Raw genomic sequence first — 17,833 nt, 5'->3', positions numbered from 1 at the left:
TGACCAATAATTGATAGTCTAACTAAAAATTCATAGCATGATCTCTTCAGCATCTTCACCATGTGGATACCTGGTAGATACCTGCAAAATCAATACTTCTCCATATAGGTCTAGTCCTACTACTAAGCATCAATTTTCCAATATCAAAGTAGCTACAGTGTCTGCTTACCCATTAGACAAATATAAAATGTCACTTTATAATTATATAAGAATTATAGGAGCAGGAGCATTGGATGATGAGGCTAGAGCTAGATGGGACCTTTGAGATTATCTACCAGGAATTTTCAACTTGAGGTCCATGAACTAGAGAGAGAAAGAGAGAGAGAGAGAGAGAGAGAGAGAGAGAGAGAGAGAAAGAGAGAGAGAGGTGTTACTAAAACAAACACCCCCCCAAAAAAATCTTGCCTCAGTTTCCCCAACTGTAAAATGGGAATAATAATAGCAACTACCTAAAAAGATTGTTATAAGGATCAAAATGGATTTTTATTTTTAAAGTACTTAGTATAATGTCTGGCACATAATAGACATTATATAAATGTTTATTCCTCCTCCTCCGCCAGAGGTTCAGAATTTCTTTCTTTCTTTCAACTCTAAATCAAATGATTTTATGAACAGAATCCATGATCTTTTGATAGATAATTTTTATAACTTTTTATTGACAGAACCCATGCCAGGATAATTTTTTTTACAACATTATCCCTTGCATTCGCTTCTGTTCCGATTCTTCCCCTCCCTCCCTCAACCCCCTCCCTTAGATGGCAAGCAGTCCTATATATGTTAGATATGTTGCAGTATATCCTAGACACCTAACAGTTCTCTTGTTGCACAGGGAGAATTGGATTCAGAAGGTAAAAATAACCCGGGAAGAAAAACAAAAATGCAAATAGTTTACATTCATTTCCCAGTGTTCTTTCTTTGGGTGTAGCTGCTTCTGTCCATCATTTTTTTGATAGATAAATTAAGGAGTATTTCATAACCATGAAATCAGCCACTGCCCCTTCCTATTATAGTTTTTATACACACATATACATACATATATATGTATATACACATACAAATAACTATGAATATACATACATATTGAAATATAGATAACTATCAATATAATTGGTCGTTTTTATAATTTTACATATTTTATTTTTTGCATTTAAAAACATGAGAAGAGGTTAATAGGTTTTATCAGATTGCCAGAAGGGTTCATAACACAAAAATATTAAGAATCCCTAATTAGTCCAACCACCTTATTTGATAGATGAGGAAACTGAGGCACTGATCTGCCTTATGTCACACAGATAAGCAAATGGCAAAAATAGGAATGAAGTCAAGATTCTCTGCCTCCATGTTCAACATTCTTTCTACTGTCCCACATTTAGAAATACATTCTTGAATTACTAACATGGTCTGTACTAAATAAAATGCTGCTAAAACCAGCAAATCAACCTCCCTTCCCCCCTCAAAACAGACAAACAAGTACATATAATCACAGCAGATTACTACCTTGAAGCTCCTGAAATATAATTCAGACAAAAGGTGGTTCCGGGATAAGATCCAACAATGTCACTTATAGACCATAGTCCTTCAGGGACTTGGGTTTATGTTTGCAGTAAGTATCATCTGGTATATTTAGCACTATATGACACAATATCTCATCCAAGGTAAAAATGAGGACCTCTACATTTAATTCAGATCCAGATACTCAATAATTTTCTTGTTAAGTGTGCAAAAATTTTTTACTTGTGTCCTGTATATTCATATACTATGTGATGGAGTCAAGATTTACAATCTGTTTTTAAGAAAAAATCTAATGAATTGCTAATTTTTAAAAACTGGCAGTTGGGTGGGGTTACCTTCTAAAAATGGATTTTCTAGCAATCTGAGAGGTAGTGGACATACTGGGAGTCATCTATTCATCTATCTATTTATAGATGAGGGTAAACCATAATTCATCAAGAAGAAATGACTTCTCTAAGGCCACTCAGCCCGTCTTCTGAATAGTAGGTACAGTATTCTTTTCATTATAATTCCTCTTTCTCAGAAAAGTTTATTTTAAGATACATTTCAGATAAATCATAATTATACCTTATATTTCTTAAAGGCTTACAAAGCACTTCCTCACAATAATCATTTGAAGCAGGTATCATAAGAGTCATCATTATTCCCAATTTACAAATGAAGACACCAAGAACCAGAAAGGTAAAGTTTGTGCAGCTTTGTGTCAAAAATGGGGACTTATATTCTTTTTGTACAGCAAAATAACTGTTAGGACATGTATACTTATATTGTATTTAATTTATACTTTAATATATTTAACATGTATTGGTCAACCTGACACCACGGGGAGAGGATGGGGGTAAGGAGGAGAAAAATTGGAACAAAAGGTTTGGTAATTATCAATGTTGTAAAATTATCTATGCATATAACTTGTAAATAAAAAGCTATAATTTTTTTTAAAAGTGGAGACTTAGGGGAAAACAAATTATTTGGGCATCAGCAACAAAATCCAGTTTTGATCCCTGGTTTTCTAACTATATATATCCAATGTTCTTTCTAATATACTGAGTTGCATTTCTATAAGCTGTATATAGTCTACTTTGAGAGAGATGGAGCCTCTTGGGTCGAGAATATTGGTCTGGGATCAAATAATGCTTCCAGTTCCAGAAATCTTTCTGGCCTTTACATAATCTCCAGTTTTATTGTGAAAGGTTCACCATGAACAAAATCTCTGCTGGCCAGTGACCACAATCACTTATCTTCAAATAAAAAATCAGACATGAAATACTATATTGTTCCGAAAGCAAATGGGTACTTTTATTTCAAGGTCTCTTATTTCCTTTTCCTGAAAAATAAAATAATAATTAAAAGCACTAATGATTTTAAATCATTCTTCTTACAACCTCAAAACTTGTAAAATATTAGTCTTTTAAAGAGACTCTGGTTCTCCTGCATTCTTCAAGGACCCAGCTAAAGATTGGGCAAAAAAAAGAGAGAGAGAGAGAGAGAGAGAGAGAATATGGTACACAGAGAAAAATCTATGGAACACTTTTTGCTTGGGTATAATTTTTGCAATCTATTTGAATGTATTATAAACCTAGAGCAGGACTTGAATAAGGAAAGAAGATTAAGATCTGATAGCAAGGAAGAGGAAGATCTAAAGGAAAAGAAAAGGAATAAAAAGACTTCAGTCTCACAAGTTAGTTAATGCTAGTTTTCAGTTGTTATTTTGGAAAAAATAAGAACATTAGCGCCCCCACTCCCTGCAAAAAATCTTAAATTCGTTTTACATTGGTAGAAAAGGGAGTAAAGAGTAGAAAAGAAGGAAATAAAGTTTGACCAATAATCTGCACTTTCTCTGGTGAGTATGGTATCACTCAACCCTTCCCATCCAGACTAAGCAAGAATGACTCTGGTCAGCCAACCAATAATTATTTATTAAGCACATTATTTTTATGTGTCAGGCACTATACTAAACAATAAGAACGTGTGAGCAGTAATTCCAAGAAAAAGATCCAAGGAAAAGCCCTTCAGAGATCTGACATTGGAAAGGAAACCTGGTTTTAGAGGCAGAGGACTTGGTTTTCAGTGTTACTACTTATATGACCTTAGACAAGTTACTGAGATTCTTTGATTTGTATAAATAAAAAAATGAAAGAGTTGAATTAAATGACATCCAGCTTTCAGCTGCAAATCTATGAGCCTATAATGTTGGAGCTTATATTAGCCATGGACTGTTAACTGATCTTAAAAGAGATATCAAGGGCCTACCTCCCTAAATGTCTGTGTTCTCTTTTCCTAATTGTGGACTGTCCTACATGCATAGGGGACAGGTTATCTGCATCTCAGTCACAGAATCTTAAAGAAAAGGAAACCAGAGACTACCTAATCCAACTTGTATTGGAACCAGAATTTTGTCTTCAAATACCTGACAAATTTTGAGTGATAAGAAATCCACTTTTACTTGAGTGGAGAACTGAAATTGTTGGGAAATTTTTCTTTACCTCAACTTTGCCTCTTCACAACTTATACTTATTTCTAGCTCCATTTTTTGTAGACAAGCAAACAAATTAGATCCTTCTTCCACATAGTTTGGACATGGTCTAGGTTATCACTGTCTTTCCCAAAGTTTGGCACCCAACAGAACTTAATACTTCAGATATATTGGAATCTGCATGTAATTGAGGCTCTACTGAGTAAAGTGGGACTATTGACTCATTAATACTGGGCATTATGCCTCATTTAATATAGCCTAAGGTATAATTAGCTCTTTGCATTGTCCTATCACACTGTTGATTCATATTGAGCTTAGGCCACTAAAACATCATAATTTTTTTCAGATGAATTGCTATCTAACCATACCTTCTCCATCTTGTCCTTGTAAAATTGATTTTTTTAATAATCTAATTACAATTAGAATTCTATCTGTTCCCTTAAATATTACTAATCTATGAAATGTAGTTTTAAGGTTAAAGCTAATCTCTTAATATAGCTACTTCTTAAAAAGGAAAGAGGACTCCAAACTTTATATGCTGATATGCTCTCTCTGTGTCTCTGTCTCTGTCTCTGTCTGTCTCTGTCTCTCTGTCTGTCTCTGTCTCTCTGTCTCTCTCTGTCTCTCTCTGTCTCTCTCTCTCTTCTCTCTCTCTCTCTCTCTCTCTTCTCTCTCTCTCTCTCTCTCTCTGTATATAAATAAGATTTCTACCATTTCCCACCAGTTAACTATTTCCACAAAAAACACAAATAATAAAAAGAGCAAAGAAACCTATTTGTCCAAGTTAATAGAAAAACAAAGTAGAGGGAAATGTATATAAGCATAGATACCAGACAATACAGAATGCTCTTTGGGAGCAAGGTAATTCAGTTCAACACACACACATACAGAGAGAGACAAAGAGAAAGAGAGACAGAGGCAGAGAGAGACAAAGACAGAGGGACTCTCACCGCCCCCCCCCCCCAAAAAAAAGGAAATTTCTAAAGTTTTGAGTGTAGCAAGCTGGAGGTAGGGACATGAAGGTGATTGCTAGTTCGTCTCATCTGGGTTCTTCCAATAATTTTTTTTTCTTTTCTCAGCAACCTGAGGAGGGATTGACATCATCTTTCTTGAAGCTAAAAGCCTAAAGTGCCCAACAAAAGTCAAACAAGTCCCAAGAGACTGAAAAGACCAGATTTCTCCCTTCTCCACTTTTCAACTCTGCTATGCCCCTCAAGAAGCATTGATCTTCACTAAATGAACTTCACTAGAGTTGCACAATGAGGAGATAGCCCCATACAATTGGCCCTTTGAGCCAGGAGGTTCAAAAAAAAAAGAGTAGGAGTTGGCAATCATGTTATCACACAATCATGTGAACAAGAATTCACAGTATAAAAAGAGATAACCAGTGAAGTCATATTATGCTAAAAGGAACAAGGAATAACAAACCAATAGCAATATTAAAATTATATGCTCCAAATGTAATAGTATCTAAATACCTAAAGAAAATTGAATTGAATTGCAAGAAGGCATTAATTCTATTACAATAATAAGAGATTGTTGGTTATGATGGTATACACCTATAATTATTGTTTCTCATTTTTTGGAAGAAGGCCAATGATATCACAAGATGATAGCTTAATTTATACATGAATTAGATTTAAGTGAGGCAGAGTTGCACACCATCAGCCTTAATCTCTGACTTAACAAAGTCATCAAAATCCAGTGACAAAGCAAAAGTCAGAATGACAGGATACAGTGGATGACGTTCATGTTTTTAATGTCTGACCAAGCTCTAAGCATTCCACAATGCCTGTTTCAGCCATCTTCATGACCATTGAAACAAATTGTTCTAACCCTCACATTCTACCAAGAAAAATTTTCACATACTTGGGATAGACATCCCTCAACTCATTGACAGATTTAAGGCCTGTTGGTTACCTTCAACTTCTTCATCTGCAGAGATAATCACCACTACACATGATATGGCTTCTTAGAGCCATGGGTAGAATTTCAAAGGTGGACATGCAGCCCTGGAAAAGGCTTGCTTGGTAAGCCCTCATACTAGAAATGTTACTTCTCCTCGAATACTTTATATTTTCCATCAGGTCAAAATAGCTTGATAAACTGCCTTCTTCTACTCAAAGGATACATCCATTTAAAGATTCACTAGCAAGAGTCTATACTCAGAGAATTGAGGAAACACTAGGAAATTCTTCTTAGATTCACCATCTAAACTTTAATAAGTTATCATTAGTCTGTTACAGCATAGCATTACCATAGAATGTTAAACCTTAAAGGGACCTTACAGATCATTCCAGGGTTCTGAACTTGGAATATATAAACTTGCTTTTAAAAGATATTTTTCTAACTGTAATTACATTTAATCAGTTCCCTCTGTAATTCCATGGATTTTATTTTATACATTAGGAAAAAATTCTTCTCACAAGTTTTTAGACTTTCCTAGACTTCCAAAGGAGTCCACAATATAAAAAAGGTTAAGAACTTCAACCCAACTATTTTTACAGGAATGACATTTTACACATTTTTTATAAGGAAACTGAGGGGCACAATGTGGAAGTCAGGTACCCCAAATCACTTAGCTGTATGTTAAGATATCATTTTTTTTTGATTAGGCAATTAAGATTAAGTGGCTTGCCCAGGATCACATAACTATGTTAGTGTCTGAGGCTGGATTTGAACTCAGGTGCTCCTGATGCTCTATCCACTGTACCGTGTAGTTACTGCTAAGACATCATTTTTATCATGTTATATTTTATAATGTTACTACCTTCCTAACAATGTTTGAGAAATACTCTTGATTTGGGAGGCATCTTGACTTCTTGGATTGGGTTAAGGATAACCGTATTTCCCATCCACTAGGAGAATGACCCTACTATTATTAAAAATTTGGGAATGGCTTACCTTTTAGCTTGTGAAACTTAAGAGATGTCTTTGATTTGTTTACACTTGCTCAAATAAAATTTGGACATTGTAGCCTTGGTCAGTACACAGAGTAAAAATTCCAGTTCAGAACTGTCAGAACTGATCAATTTAATACACTATAGCCTAGAACTTCAGAACTTAAATAATCCCCAATTTTAAGTGTCCCTAGTAGAAGTAATGATAGGAATTTTTACTTCTATATCTGACTAATCTCCGTTTTATTTCCTTCCAAATGAAATATACTAACCTTATTTCCAATCCATTCCAACAATGACCCTGTTGTTATTAAAACCTTTGGGAATTTCTCAATTTACAACAAAATGAGAAAAAATAAAATTGTTAGTAACTAGTAAATCCTAATGGATTTTACTTGAATTCTAACTAGATCAATTTATACTAATATCACACAAATTATTTTCAAAAATAAAAAATAAGACACATTACCAAGTTTCTTTTACAAAACATAGCTCTAGCATTGAAAGAAAGATAAAGGAGAATTATAGATCAATATCATTAATAAATAGCAGTTCACATGTTTTAAATTAAATCCTATCAAATAAGTAAAAACAATTTGTCCAAAAAATCATCCAATATAATCAGATTGAATTGAAGCAAAAATGGATTTAGTCAAAAATGCAAGGATGGTTCAACATTAGAAAAACAATCAATATAATTAATTATATTAAAATGCCATAAACAACATATTTTTTAATACACAGACAAAAAGCCTTTAATAATTTATGAACGTTAATTATCAGGCCCAAATTAGCACAAACAATATAGAATTGATTCATACTTTGCTGTATCTCAGCTTCAGAACCTGTACTGAGTATACAATCACATGCAAAGGAAAAAGCATACACCAACATACCCTCTACTTTGGTGATGGCTTATAGTTTTTTTCAAGTTGTAGAATTTACCATCGGTGAAGTAGCTGACCTTGATGCCATGTTTATCCTCATTGAAAGTAATTGATAACATAACTAAAAACATCAAATTAAAAGCACAAAAGCAAATGCACAGCCTTGTTTGACTCCATTGTTTGCTACAAAAGTGTGAAAGAATTGTCCATAATCTAGAACCCCAGACATCATGAAACTAAAATGCAATATGCCGAACTTTTCTGGGAAACCAGATTTTGACATAATTTCCCATAAACCTTCATATCTGATATTACTGAAGTCTTAATTAGATCTATAAATATTGCATATAGACTTCTGTTCTGCTTGTGGCATTTTTCCTGGAGTTGTTGAGTGGCAACCATATTGACTGTTCCTCAGCCCTTTCTGAAGTCACACTGGCTCTCAGATAGTCATCTTCCAATGAGAGATTAGTCTATTAAGAATCTTGCCAGCAAAGACTAGGAGAGAAATCCATTCTGTGATTGTCACAGGAGTATCTCTTTTCTTTACCTTTATAGAGATGAACAATGGAGGCATCCTTGAACTTCTAGGAGATAACCTCTCCTTCCCATACAACCTGGAAAATTTAAGTCCATTTTTGTACAAACAATGGAGCCCCCCACCTCATAAGTATTAGCTGGAATAGAATCACCAGCAGATGCTTGAGTATAGGAGAGGAACTTAATGGCATTAAAAACTTCTTCTCCAGTTGGAAATTTGTGTGGAAAGGGTTTAGCTGCAACCTGAGGTAAACAGTCAATGACTTCAGCATTGATTGATGATGGTCTGTTGAGAACAGTTTGGAAGTGTTCAGTCCTTATCTCCAGAATCGTGTTCTTATACTAATCAATGTAGTTCCACCAGTACTGAGTAAATGAGATGCCATATGTCTTTGGTCCCTAAATAACCTTCAGGGCAACTTTGGATTATACTTATCAGCATAAAACTGAATTTCATCCGCCTTCTTATTTTATTTTTGATGGAATTAAAAGCTACCCTCTTAGAGATGGATGAACTGGTTTGCTGGTAGACCCTATGGGGTTTTCATTTTTCATTTAGCAGCTTCTGAATTTCCCCCTCATTTTCATGAAACCAGTCTTGATGTTTGTGAGTATTCTGATATGGATAAGCAAACACAGTACACAGTACTGTACACCAAATCTCTGAAAGCTACCCACTCCCTTTTTGCTCACTATTTCCAACAGTAGAATATATAAAATATAGAATAACAGCAAAATGTTTATAGAAAGTATAAAGATTGTGTTACCCTTTCTGTTATTCTGCTATATTCACTACAGAAACAGAAAAAGACTCATAGAACACACAGCCTTTTAGAATTTTTTTTCTGTTTCATGGGTTGCCACAATCAACACTTTATAATTATATATGTTTTGTATGTGCATATGTATATCTGTATATATACACATATGTATACAATTTACAACTACTTTCTTGACAATATCACTGTGGATTAGTCAAAGTTGGTCAAGAATATTTTTTAAGTGTTTATTATGTGCCAGGCATTGTACTAGTTACTGAGAATACAAAGAAAAACAAAAACATGTTTCCAAACCTTCAGGAGTTCACCTTGTAATAGAACAGACAACCTGAAAATAAATAGGGTCAAGAAAGCATAGAGAGAGTAGGTAGAAAGTAATCTTAAAGGAAAGGCATTAGCAGTATAATAGGTAAAAGTTTCATTATCCCCATCTTGTGCATGGGTTAACTGAGTCTCAGAAACTCCCTTTTGCTAGAATGCATCTAGTGAGCAATTGGTGAAGTAAAGTCTTGAAGCTAAGTGTTCTAAATCTAGGACCAACTGTCCCTAAAATATATTTTTTAATTTTTTAATCAAAGCTTTTTATTTTAAATATATATACATGGATAATTTTTGACATTTATCCCTACAAAAGCATACATTCCAATTTTTCCCTCCCTTCCTCTCCACCTTTCCCCCAGTCAGCAAGTGATCCAATATATGTTAAACATGTGCAATTCCTCTATATATATTTCCATAATTATCATGCTGCACAAGAAAAATTAGATCAAAAAAAGAGAAAAAATGCAAGCAAACAATAACAAAAAGAGTGAAAATACTACATTGTGGTTCACATTCAATTCCCATTGTCTTCTCTCTGGGTGCAGGTAACTTTCTTCATCACAAAACCATTGGAACTGGTCTGAATCACCTCATTATTGATGAGGACCATGTCCATCAGAATTGATCATCATATAATCTTGCTGTTGCCATGTATTATGATCTCGTAATTCTTCTCATTTCACTTACTGATCACTGAACTGATGTTCAGGCCTCTCTGAAATCATCCTGCTAATCATTTCTTATAGAGCAATAATTTTCCATAACATTCATATACCATAACTTGTTCAGCCATTGTTCAACTAATAAGCATTCACTCACTTTCCCATTTCTTGCCATTACAAAAAGGGCTGCCACAAACATTTTTGTCCATGTGGGTCCCTTTCCCTTCTTTATGCTCTCTTTAGGATACAAGCCCAATAGAAACACTGTAGAATAAAAGGACATGCACAGTTTGATAGTCCTTTGGGCATAGTTCCAAATTGCTCTCCAGAATACTTGAATCAGTTCACCACTCCAACAATATATTAGTGTCCCAGTTTTCCCACATTCCCCTCCAACGTTCGTCATTATCTATTCCTGTTATTTTCAGCTGTCCTTAAAATAGACCTAAATTTCACATGCCTACAGTTGGTGCTGGAGCATATCCAATGGATAATGCTATGAACAAGACATTTTCTTTCCACAATACCTTATGAAAGGTATTTACAGTAGCCTATCAATTATTCGTTCTGAATACATATCAGGCAAAGCTTATATAGAACCAACAACAAAATTACAGAAATGGGCTCAGATGTTTCTGAGTGTCTGCATGTCAAGAAAACCTAAGGAGTTAGAAGACTTATTCTGGTATGGACTATATCATAGGAAGCCTTGTTTATTCAGAGATTTTTCTATATAAATAAAGACATTTACAAATTAATTTACATTAATCAGATGTGACAGCAAAATAAACAAAGAGAAAATGTGTGTAATGAAGTTTTGAGCATTGGAAAGACTATGATCTTATCCACATTTAAAACATCAGTAATATTGCCATGTTTTGGGATGGGGGAATTAAGATGAAAACCAGAAAGGAAATAAACCTTAAAACAAGAAAAACAACTCTGATAACACATACCAGAATGGGGCCAACCTGGAGGACTAAACTTCTCTCCAATAACATTAGCTGAAAGCTTCCACACTCAAAGAAAAGGTCACACTTGGACTTTTCATATATATTCAGGGTCATTTATTGGGGTTGTAGGTTTTGGGACAAATAGACACTGGAGCCATTTTTACTATATTGGTTTACATATATCTTACCCCAACCAGAAGAAATCAGGTCTAAATGAAGTTCAATAGCAACTTTGAAGAGGAATAAAAATGACTGAAGGGCTTTTATACAGTGGTTGTAGGAGGACATACAGACAGTCTGAGACTAATCATAGAATCTCTTGAGTTAGAAGGGATTTCTGTGGAATCTAATCAATTTTCTTCCTGAAATACTAATCCCATCTCCAATCTGCCTGATTAGTGATTCACCTCTATTCTAGACAATTGGAATGGTTCTATTTGTCCTTTTGCCTCGTTATTTCAATCCATCTTCCAAATAGCTATCAAGTGATTTTCCTAAAAGAGGGCTGATTATGTAAAGGTTATTCCATAAATTCTAGTAGCTCCCTATTAACTTCAGAATCAAATGTAAATTCCATTGGTATTTATAGCCCTCCACAGCCTGGCCCTTTCCTACTTTTCTTGTCTTTTTATGCTTTGCTCCTCTGACCTACAATTTAAAATTTTATCATACCAACCTATTTGGTGTTCATTGTACATAATGGTCCATTTCCCACTTCTATGTCTTTTCAGTGGCAGTCTCATTCTACCTGAAATATTTTTACTCTCTTCATCTCTGCCTCAGACTATTTGACTCCCTTCAATACCCAGTTTTTCAGCTCATCATCTTCTCCATGAGGTCTTTTCTGGTCCTCCCTAATACTAGAGTTTGCTCCTGTAAGGTCACCTTCCATTTACATTATACATATCTTGTGAATGTAATTTTAAAATGTTTTCATGTGGTCTTTTTTTCTAAAATATGAATAAAAACTGAATTCACTTCCCTACTTCACTTCAATACTGGACAGCCCTAACATTAGTTTTAGCAATGGGGGCATATGGATATTTACACATATATGTGTAAATATCCACATATTTATGTATATATGTATACACACATGGGTATGTGTTTGTATATGTGTATGTCGTATCTAACTCTGTTACACCATAGCATGTGAATACTATTCATGGATTTTTCTTGGAAAAGAAAACTTCTGAAAAAGTTTGCCATTTCCTTCTCCAATAGATTAAGGCAAACAGGGTTAAGGAACTTGTGCAGGTCTCACAACTAGTAAGTGCCTTAAGCTGAATTTGGATCAGTTTGAAGCCCAGCATTCTATCCACTGAGACAACTAACTGCCTCCATAATATAGAATATTATATTGTTATATAGTATAGCATAAATTAGCAATAATACAATTTATTGTAATATAGTATATACTACAATGTTAGTATAAAGCCTTAAATAACTTGAAGTTTCATAAGATTTAGAACTAAAAGGGACCTTGGTGCTCATCCAATCCAAGCTGCTCAGTTTAGTACAATAGAACATAAGGACTGATTGAGGCAGAAGCTTATCAAAACAATAGGCATGTTCTCACTGGATACATGATATATGAGATATGCCCAGGGAGCAATTCACAAGATCCAAATCATTGACTGCCCAATCATTCCATCAACAATCTAAGAAAATTCTTTTATGTTGGCTAATCTCATAGACCATATCAATAACCTTCAGGTCAAGAATATCATTTTAAAATGTAGAAATCCAATGCTTTGCTTGTTCTGGTGCTAACAAATTACATATATGAATATGTATAGAATTTTAGAACTAAAAGGGACCTTGGTGCTCATCCAATCCAAGCTGCTTGGACAAATTTTGAACAAAAAATCCAAGGTGAACCACTACACTAGGCTAAGAATCCAAGATGTCTCAAACTGTCTTTTAGACAGCTATTCTCATTATTGGACTTGTGTTGGACTGGTGGCTATTACCAGATCCCTATGACAGGAAAACAGAGAAACATACTTTCATCTACCCAAGTATATTTGAGCAACTTTAGTATATTCCCCAAGATAGCTTAAGGATACCTTGCTCTTTCCAAAGACTGATAGAGAAAATAGAAAAGCCAAAGGAAAAGAAGTGAAAAATTGTCTTAAAACCCACAAAGCCATTTGGAGACTGATATATGGACAAAGGTGAACCTGCTTTCAAAGACTCACTCACATTCACTCACACAAGTACTAATATTAACATTTGTAAACCCATGTAAGCCTGCAAAGCTCATTCAGTTGATTTCCTATGAACAATGCAGATAAGTCCAGCCACCTATTCACTAAGATGCTTCATTTGTTCAATCAATCTGTAGCAAACAGAGCTCACTCAAAACAGCTCAGATTGACTCCATATAAGGCAAACAAGCCCAATCAGCTCTTCCACACCACCAGGCTTATCAGGTCATTCACTTATACCTCAGCATCTTTTCCAATACACCAGAGTAGCTACAAAACCTGTTTTTCCCTTTGTTTTTTTTTTCTCAAACCAAAAAGCAGAAAGCAATAGACACTCTGAGAGTCTACAGATAAACTCATATATAGATAAGTAGACAATTCTCACTTTACATAAATTCATTTTTACCTAAAGAATTCTGAAAGAAATTAGAATGAGAACCTTATTGAGCTCCTAACTACAAAGACTGCAGAAGACAGGGAAGCTTTGGAACCTGAGGTTCACAATGAAACAGTTGGCAGAAGTATTTCATCACTTAAGGGATCTTTTTTGGTATTGAAAAATTAGATCTAAATACTTCAAGGTTTTTAGAAAGTCAAAGGCTAGTTGAGGATAATATTGCTTGCTATCATCAGATATACGAAGGGGAGGAAAGTCATGTCTAAACATCTCTGGATAGTTTCATTAAAAGAGTTATACTGTGAGAAGTTCTGCATTCAGTAAGTGAGAAAGGGGCAACACACTGCACACTTATATTAGCTTTTGCCTTCCATTTCATAAATCTGTTTATCATGATACAGCATTTAATATGTCTGCACTTTAGTACATTTTATGACTTGCATAAAGATACTATTTTGTATAAGTAAATTGGGTGGTTAGGGACAAAGTTGTATTATGGATAAATGACTTTATATAGAGGTCTGCAGAATGGTCCATTTACATAAAGCAAGAACTGTCTGCAGTCAGTCTATAGATAGTGTGGAAGCACAATGGCTAAAACTGAAGATCTCTTCCAATGATCTTGAGCCTTCATTCAGACAATCAAGAACCATCAAATGTAAGAGTTTTTATCAGCTCACAATTCTGCTACCTCTTATTCATACAACTCTGACAATGTTGGATTCTCTATACAGTATTCTTTACTTCTTTGTTCCACTCCAATCAATATTTTTCATTCACACTTAATTTTCATCAGTTTAAAATCAAAGCTTACCAGTACTCATTAACTCACTTTTCACATATAACATAAGTCCAGCATGTCTTCCTTATGAAATTCACAGTCCTATGTAGATTTAATTTGTTTTTTTTTAATGTTCTTAAGTCTTAAAAAATGTTACAAATAAGCTGAAAGACTAAAATATCCTGCAGCTCCACTCATTTCATAGTGTTTGAAGAGGTCTGATTTAGCTGTCTTTGACATGTTTCTTTATATGCACATTTCAGCAGTTTTTCTTACATCAGTATTACCCCCTAACCCTTTCAGACTCCAAATTATTCATCTCTGGAACAGGAAGTGGCTTACATTCTTTATTAGTTCATTTTTTTAAACATAAAAATAATTGTTTCTTCCTCTTTTGTACTAAATTGAAAGGTCAGTACCTTAAAAGGATAGAACTTTAAATAAACAATGTGTAATCATGATTCCACAAAGCAAAAAATATAATAGCCATGTTGCTTCCAGGATATATTCTATGATCATAGAATATAACAGAAGGAAACTTTCAATTCACTTAATTCAAGTAACTTCTTTTACAGGTGAGAAAACTGAGACCTAGAATCACTCGGTTAGATGAATGATCCTAGGTTGCACAAATAGCAAGTAGCAAGCAAGACTGAAATTCCAAAGTATTGAGATTAAGCACAAACTTCCCCTACATCAGAATGCCTAATTTGACAGCTAATTCACTTGGAGCCCACTCTTTTTCTCACCAATCCTTTCCCCACTCCTGCCAATCCTCCTCCTTCCCAATTCTATTTCATGAAGCTTTTTCCTTTTTTTTTATTATAATTATAAATGTTTATTGACAGAACATAAGCCTGGGTAATTTTTTTACAACATTATCCCTTGCACTCACTTCTGTTCTGACTTTTCCTCTCCCTCCCTCCATTCCTTCCCCCAGTTGGCAAGCAGTCTTATACATGTTAAATATGTCACAGCATATTCTAGATACAACATATGTGTGCAGAACCAAACAGTTCTCTTGTTACACAGGAAGAATTGGATTCAGAAGATAAAAACCTGGGAAGAAAAACCAAAATGTAAAGAGTTTACATTCATTTCCCAGTATTCTTTCTTTGGGTGTAGCTGCTTCTGTCCATTATTGATCAATTGGAACGGAGTTAGATCTTCTCTTTGTCGAAAAAATCCACTTCCATCAGATTACATCCTCATACAGTATCGTGTTGAAGTGTATAATGATCTCCTGGTTCTGTTCATTCATGAAGCTTTTTCTGATCCCTTCACCTTAACATGATCTCTGAACTTTAATCATGCTTTTTCATATCTCTTTTATGCCATTTACATATTATATAAGCATCTTGACTCCTCTACTGGATTGTAAACTCCTTTAGGTCAAGAATAGAGCCTTATTTATTTTTAGAGCTTCCATAGTGCTAAGCAGAGAGCCTTGTACGCATTGTCAACTTTCAAGAACAACAGTGTGCCCTAGGGGGAAAAGGAAGAACACAAATTCTACTCATTTTACAAATTACTCCCGCATTTTACAGATGAAGATATTTAGAGTTACTAAGATTTCTTAACTTACTTGGTGAATCAGTGATAGTGTCACAAGAACTAAAAGCCCAGTTTTGGATCCTAATTCAAAATTTTCTATTTGATCCCAAAAATTCACAACTCTAAACTGATTTTGGAAGATTCATCCCAAAAGAAAAGTCAGATAATTGAAATAATGATAATAATAATAACTAATGTACATAGCATCTTATGACTCAAAAAGTACTTTTTTCTAAATAACCTTGAAGCATATGGGTATGAAAAAGAAAGGCAGTGCAAGTACTGTTTGAGGAAACTGAGGAATAGCAAATGTTCATCAAAATGACTTTTAATTTCCTAAATTGAATGCAGAGATTCTTTCCAAGTCTGCTCAATATTCCCCTAAAATGCTAGAGCCAATCTTTTCACAAGAGAGGATATTAATATAATATGTGTTTTCTACTAGTTCATTCAGTGCTCATAACAGCCCTGTAAAAAGAAATTTGGCAGAACTTATTACATTCTTTTAACAGATAAGAAGATTTTGACATTGAGATGTAATGTAACCTTCTCAAAATCAAAAAAAAAAAAAAAAAAAAAAACAGTTACAAGGATACAGGATCTTAACTTGTGTCTTCTGCCTTTAGTTCCAGTGTTCTTTCCACATGGCAAGCATGCTCTTAAACCAATTCTACTCAAATCAGATACAGTAAAAAGCTACATAATTTGGGTCAAATATTGATCATAACTTTAAGGTAATAAAAATATAAGACAATTTTCTGGATTGAAAATGGCTTCTTTTCCATGGAAAACTTGAATAGGAGGGGGAGGCATATGTCATCCTGGAAAGAAATAGTATTGGAGTTTAGCATATATTTCTGTTCTGGATGAAAACTATTCCTCATGAATGGCAAATAAGTTCATTCATTTGGTCTGAGAAAACATCTCACTGGGAATAATATGTCCACAATAGACATTTAGCAAACAGAAGCCTAGGAAACCAAGAAACATATTCATCCTTCACAAGATACAATTGACTCTGCCCAATGAATAGAGGCTGGACAGTATACGGATGACTCTTTCAGTTGGGAAGCTTTAACCTTGCACATGCTATTAACAGTGCTTTGTATCATTTTTTAACAAAATTCCTTTAAGCATTTGAATGTAATAGAAGGCATTAAGAACACCACACCTATGCTGTCCTGGATGGTTTTGCTTTGAGGTATTTGTAGGGAAATAATACTTTATCTACCTAGGGTTATTTCTTTCTAGACAGATGTTGGAGAAGGTGTCTGACATGCTATAACTTAAGCAGATTTTTTTGCACTGTCACCTAAAAAGCCTCATTCACAATCTTTAAGGAAATATAATAATTATTCATTTCCTTTGTAATATTACCTTAGTGGTTCCAAGACATTTTCCTCACAAAAAAAAAAAAATAGGAAGAAACCAAGACTTACAAAAGATAGTCATTTGCCCATATTTGGATGGATAATATAAAGGAAAACATCCTAGTTACATTCAAAAACATTCAAAAGTGAAAGAGCTTGCTGTTGACCAGTGAGTTCCTATAGAGCAGAAGTCAAAGAGCCAGAATTCTAGAGATAGAAGAGACTTTGAAGATCAAACATTCCAACTTCTTTGCTTTACAGATGAGAAAATCAAGGCTTCAGGAGATTAATTGGCTTGGCCAACATCTTCAAGCAGAGGACAAATGTTTACTTGTCAAGGTCTGAATTAGCACGCAGGAGGTTTGGAGTAATAGAAAAAAGTTTGAAATTTGGAATCAGAGGGCTTGGGTTTCTAACCAGATTCTACTTACTACCAACATGAATGGGAGTCACCTTACCTCATTAAAGTAATGTATTTTCTTACCTGTAAAATG

Source organism: Antechinus flavipes, chromosome 2 (genome assembly GCF_016432865.1).
Source record: "Antechinus flavipes isolate AdamAnt ecotype Samford, QLD, Australia chromosome 2, AdamAnt_v2, whole genome shotgun sequence".
NCBI classification, from domain to species: domain Eukaryota; kingdom Metazoa; phylum Chordata; class Mammalia; order Dasyuromorphia; family Dasyuridae; genus Antechinus; species Antechinus flavipes.
The sequence above is the reverse complement of the archived record's forward strand: the minus strand, read 5'-3'. Positions refer to the sequence as shown.